The sequence below is a fragment of the Elephas maximus genome, chromosome 2 (genome assembly GCF_024166365.1).
Source record: "Elephas maximus indicus isolate mEleMax1 chromosome 2, mEleMax1 primary haplotype, whole genome shotgun sequence".
Lineage (NCBI taxonomy): Eukaryota > Metazoa > Chordata > Mammalia > Proboscidea > Elephantidae > Elephas > Elephas maximus.
Window position 1 is genome coordinate 41,520,903 of NC_064820.1, and position 6,000 is coordinate 41,526,902.

Below are 6,000 nucleotides of genomic sequence, written 5' to 3' on the forward strand. Positions count from 1 at the left end.
TTCTCTAGCCTTCCTTTCTTTCTGATATCTTGGTCCCTCAAATCACTGTTGCTTTAGTAACTCTCTGATGCCTTCTAAAATATTAAATTTTATCATTTCCTAGTCTTTCTAAGTGGAAAGAAGGTCTACCATTACCAGAAGATGTAAATGATTGTGAATTAAGGAAAATACAACATGTTATGTTCTGGATATATTGTCATTTGTTACAATCTTTGTAACTGGCCTATATCAAAAATGCTCTTTAGAAGCAAAGATGGTGAGACTTCATCTCACTTACTTTGGACGTGTTATCAGGGGGGACCAATTCCTGGAGAAGGACATCATGCTTGCTAGAGGGTCAGTGAAGAAGAGAAAGTCCCTCAGTGAGATGGATTGACACAGTGGCTGCAACAATGGGCTCAAACATAGCATGATTGTGAGGATGGAGCAGGTCTGGGCACAGTTTCATTCTGTTGTACATAAGGCCACTCTGAGTAAGACCCAACTGAATGGCACCTAACAACAACAATGACACAAAAGGGAGAACTAGCTTTATGCCACCAGGCTTTCAAACTTTGAAAAAGAAACATAAAAATATAAAATTATAAAAAGAATGAGAACACGGACATAAAAGTAACTTGCAGAATGTAACTTGGAGTGCCAGCTACAATAAACAAAACATTTATGAAAAAATAAATGCTCTGCAATATAGCCTTGCTCTAATTTGTACCACATCAAATGGCTTTTATAACAAACAGAAATGGCCCTAATAAAAATTAAGCATTTAATATCACAATTCCCAGGAGAGATTCTAGAGAGTGAAGTCATTGCACTTACTTGTACTGGCTTGGTGCCATCCAAGTAACTAATAAATTAAGGATAGAGGGAAGAAAGAAAAAGGAGAAAACAAGACAGAAAAGAAGGGTGCAAAGAAAAGAGGAATGGAGTAAAGAGAATAAATTTGTGGTGTACTTCTTTATTTTTCTCAAGGGTATCATGATGAAATAACAAAATTATGGCATTTTTACATTTAGTACAACCAGAATGCTCATTAGAAGCAAGGATGGTGAGACCGCGTCTTACATAGTTTGGACATGTTGTCAGGAAGGATCAGTCCCTGGAGAAGGACATCATACTTGGCAAAGTACAGCGTGAGCGGAAAAGAAGAAGACCCTCAACGAGGTGGATTGACACAGTGACTGCAACAATGAGCTCAAGCATAACAACAATTGTAAGGATGGCGCAGGACCAGGCAGTGTTTTCTTCTGTCGTGCATGGGGTTGCTATGAGTCGGAACCGACTCGACGGTGCCTAACAGCAACAATAACCACATTGTGCTCCAAATTGGGAAAATTTCTGTTCTTTCTGTGGTTAAGAAACCAAATGAAGAAATAACATCCAACTTTTCTGAAGAATTTATTTGGAAAAGGTAGATTGAAAACCAAACCTGTTGTCCTCAAGTTGATTCTGATTCGTAGCGACCCTATAGGACAGAGTAGAACTGCTCCATAGGGTTTCCAAGGCTGTAATCTTTTACAGAAGTAGGCTGCCACATATTTCTCCTTAGCAGCAGCTGGTGAGTTCAAACCGCTGACCTTTGTGGTTAGCAGCTAAGCACTTAAATGCTGCATCACCAGGGCTCCAAAGGCAGGTTATTGTTGTTGTTGTTAGGTGCCATCAGTTCCATTCCAACTCATAGCTGAATGATCTTCAGCACAATTTTACTTGTAAAAAGTATGTGTGATATGAATGATATTATGTGTGATATGTATGTGTGATATGAACGTTATTATTCGATAATAACTACATTCTGTTTGATCATTTTTGTTTGGAAGGGCACAAATGTGGATCTCTTGCAGTCTGTTGGCCAGGTAGCTGTCTTCCAAATTTCTTGGCATAGATGTGTGAGCACCTCCAGTGCTGCATCCGTTTTTTGATATATCTCCATTGGTATTCCATCAGTTCCTGGAGTCTTGTTTGTCACCAATGCCTTCAGTGCAGTTTGGAATTCTTCCTTCAATACCATTGATTCTGGATCATACGCTACCTCTTGAAATGGTTGAATATTGACCAATTTTCTTTGGTACAGTGGCTCTGTGTGTTTCTTCCATCTTCTTTTGATGCTTCCTGCGTCATCTAATATTTTCCCTATACAAGACTTCAGTATTGCAACTTGAGACTTGAATTTTTTCTTCAGTTCTTTAGCTTGAGAAATGCTGAGTGTGTTTCTCCCTTTTGGTTTTCTAACCCCAGGTCTTTGCACATTTCATTATAATACTTTACTTTGTCTTCTCGAGCTACTCTTTGAAATCTTCTGTTCAGATCTTTTATTTCATCATTTCTTCCATTTGCTTTAGCTACTCAATCTTCAAGAGCAAGTTTCAGAGTCTATTCCGACATCCATTTTGGTCTTTTCTTTCTTTCCTGGTTTAATGGCTTCTTGCTTTCTTCATGTATAATGTCCTTGACGTCATTCCATAATTCATCTGGTCTTTGGTCATTAGCGTTCAATGCGTCAAATCTATTCTTGAGATGGTCTCTAAATTCAGGTGTGATATACTCAAGGTTGTATTTTGGCTCTCATGGACTTGTTCTAATTTTCTTCAGCTTCAACTTGAATTTGGATATGACCAATTTATGGTCTGTTCAGCAATTGGCCCCTGGCCTTATTATAACTGATGCTATTGAGCTTCTTCATTATCTCTTTCCACAGATGTAGTTGATTTGATTCTTGTGTATTACATCTGGCGAGGTTCATGTGTACAGCCATCGTTTACATTGCTGAAAAAGGTATTTGTAGTAAAAAAGTCATTGGTCTTGCAAAATTCTAACATGTGATCTCTGGCAGCATTTCTCTTACCAATGCCATATTTTCCAACTACTGATCCTTCTTCTTTATTTCCAGCTTTTCCATTCCAATCGTCAGCAATTGTCAAAGCATCTTAATTGCGTATTTGACCAATTTCAGACTGCAGAAGTTGGTAAAAACCTTCAATTTCTTCATCTTTGGGCTTAGCTGTTGGTGTATAAATTTGAGTAACAGTGGTATATGTAAGTATGTGTGTATGTGTTTGTGTGTGTAATATCCAAGAGATACTGTCTGTCAACTGGTCACTTTAGAACTTTTTTCAGTTGTGCTGCTGACCTAGCTGAGAACACATTTATAGCCCAGTTTGAAATTGTCTGTTTAGTAGTTTCTCGTGTGTCCATAACCAAAAAAAAAAAAAAAAATCCTATTGCCATCCAGTCGATTCCAACTCAGTGACCCCATATAGAAAACTTATTTCTTTACTAGAGTTGCAACTATTGGTTTTTTAAATTATTTTTTTCTCTAAAAAGGTATTAGTTAACTTTATTGCTCACTGTGTTCACCACAGTTGACTCTGAATTAAGTTTAGGTCTTTCAAAAACATCAAATCTGTTTTCCTGAGGTATAGTTGTAGCACCATAATGCATTTTCAAAATGCTGCACTGCTGTGTAAACAGCTGCAGAAGTTGTTGTTGTTGTTAGGTGCTGTCAACTCAGTTCCAGCTCATAGCAACCCTATGCACAACAGAATGAAACGCTGCCTCGTCCTGTGCCATCCTCACAATTGTTGTTATGCTTGAGTCCATTGTTGCAGCCACTGTGCCAATCCATCTCATTGGGGGTCTTCCTCTTTTTTGCTGACCCTATACCAAGCATGATGTCCTTCTCCAGGGACTTGTCCTTCGTGACAACATGTCCACAGTATGTGAGACTAGTCTCGCCTTCCTTGATTCTAAGGTGCATTCTGGTTGCACTTCTTCCAAGATAGACATGTTCATTCTTTTGACAGTCCACGGTATATTCAATATTCTATGCTAACACAATTCGAAGATGTCAATTCTTCTTCAGTCTTCCTTATTCATCGTCCAGCTTTTGCATGCATATGAGGTGATTAAAAACACCATGGCTTGAATCAGGTGCACCTTAGTCTTCAAGGGAACATCTTCGCTTTTCAACACTTTAAAGAGGTCTTTTGCAGCAGATTTGCCCAATGCAACGCGTCTTTTGATTTCTTGACTGCTGCTTCAATGGGTGTTGATTGTGGATCCAAGTAGAATAAAATTCTCGACAACTTCCATCTTTTCTCTGTTTATCGTGATGTTGCTTATTGGCCCAGTCGTGAAGATTTTTGTTTTATGTTGAGGCTTAACCTATAACTAAGGCTGTGGTCTTTGATCTTCATCAGTAAGTGCTTCAAGTCCTCTTCACTTTCAGCAAGCAATGTTATGTCATTTACATAATGCAGGTGTCCAATCTTGATGTCCTGTTCTTATTTATAGAGTCCAGCTTCTCGGATTGTTTTCTCAGCATACAGATTGAATAGGTATAGCGAAAGGATACGACCCTGATGCACACCTTTCCTGACTTTAAACCACGCAGTATCTCCTTATTCTGTTGGAACAATTGCTTCTTGATCCATATACAGTTTCCTCGTGAGCACAATCAAGTGTTCTGGAATTCCCATTCTTCGCAATGTCGTCCATAATTTGTTATGATCCACACAGTCAAATGCCTTTTCATAGTCAATAAAACACAGGTAAACATCTTTCTGGTATTCTCTGCTTTCAGCCAGGATCTATCTGACATCAGCAATGATAACCCTGGTACCACATTCTCTTCTGAACCTGACTTGAATTTTGGCAGTTCCCAGTTGATATACTGCTACAGCCACTTTTGGATGATCTTCAGCAAAATTTTACTTGCATGTGATATTCATGATATTGTTTGATAATTTCTGTGTTCAGTTGGATCACCTTTCTTGGGAATAAGCATTATGGATCTCTTCCAGTTGGTTGGATAGGTAACTGTCTTCAAAAATTTTTGACATAGACAAGTGAGCACCTCCAGCGCTACATCCATTTGTTGAAACATCTCAATTGATACTCCGTGAATTCCTGGAGCCTTATTTTTCGACGGTGCCTTCAGCGCAGTTTAGACTTCTTTCTTCAGTACTGTCAGTTCCTGATCAGATGCTACCTCTTGAAATGATTGAATGTTGACAAATTCTTTTTGGTGAAATGACTCTGTGTATTCCTTCCATCTTCCCTTGATTCTTCCTGAGTCATTTAATATTTTCCCTGTAGAATCCTTCACTATTGCAACTCAGGGCTTTAATTTTTTCAGTTCTTTCAACTTGAGAAATGCCAAGTGTGTTCTTTCCTTTTGGTTTTCTATCTCCAGGTCTTTACACCTGTCGTAACACTTTACTTTGTTTTCTTCAGTCGCCCTTTGAAATCTTCTATTCAACTCTTTTAGTTCATCATTTCTTCCTTTTGCTTTAGCTACTCCATGTTCAAGACCAAGGTTTAGAGTCTCCTCTCACATCAGTTTTGGTCTTTTCATTCTTTCCTGTCTTTTTAATGACCCTTTGCTTTCTTCATGTATGATGTCCTTGATGTCATTCCACCACTCATCTGGTCTTCTGTCATTAGCGTTTAATGTGTCAAATCTATTCTTGAGATGGTCTCTAAATTCAGATGGGATATAGTCAAGGTTGTACTTTGGCTCTCATAGACTTGTTCTAATTTTCTGAAGCGTCATTTTCAGCTTGCATACGAGCAATTGATTGTCTGTTCAGCAGTTGGCCCCTGGCCTTGTTCTGACTGATGATATTGAGCTTTTCCATCATCTGTTTCCACAGATACAGTCGATTTGATTCCTGCGTATTCCATCTGGTGATGTCTACGTGTATAGCCATGGTTCTGTTGTTGAAAGAAGGTGTTTGCAGTGAAGAAGTCATTGGTCTTCCAAAAGTCTATCATGTGATCTCCAGCATCGTTTCTATCACAAAGGCTATATTTCCCAACTACTGATTCTTCTTTGTTTCCAACTTTCACATTCCATTCATCAGAAACTATCAATGCATCCTGATTGCATATTTGATCAATTTCAGACTGCAGAAGTTGGTAGAAATCTTCAGTTTCTTCATCTTTGGCCTTAGTGGTTGGTGCATAAATTTCAAAAATAGTTGTATTAACTGGTCTTGTTTGTAG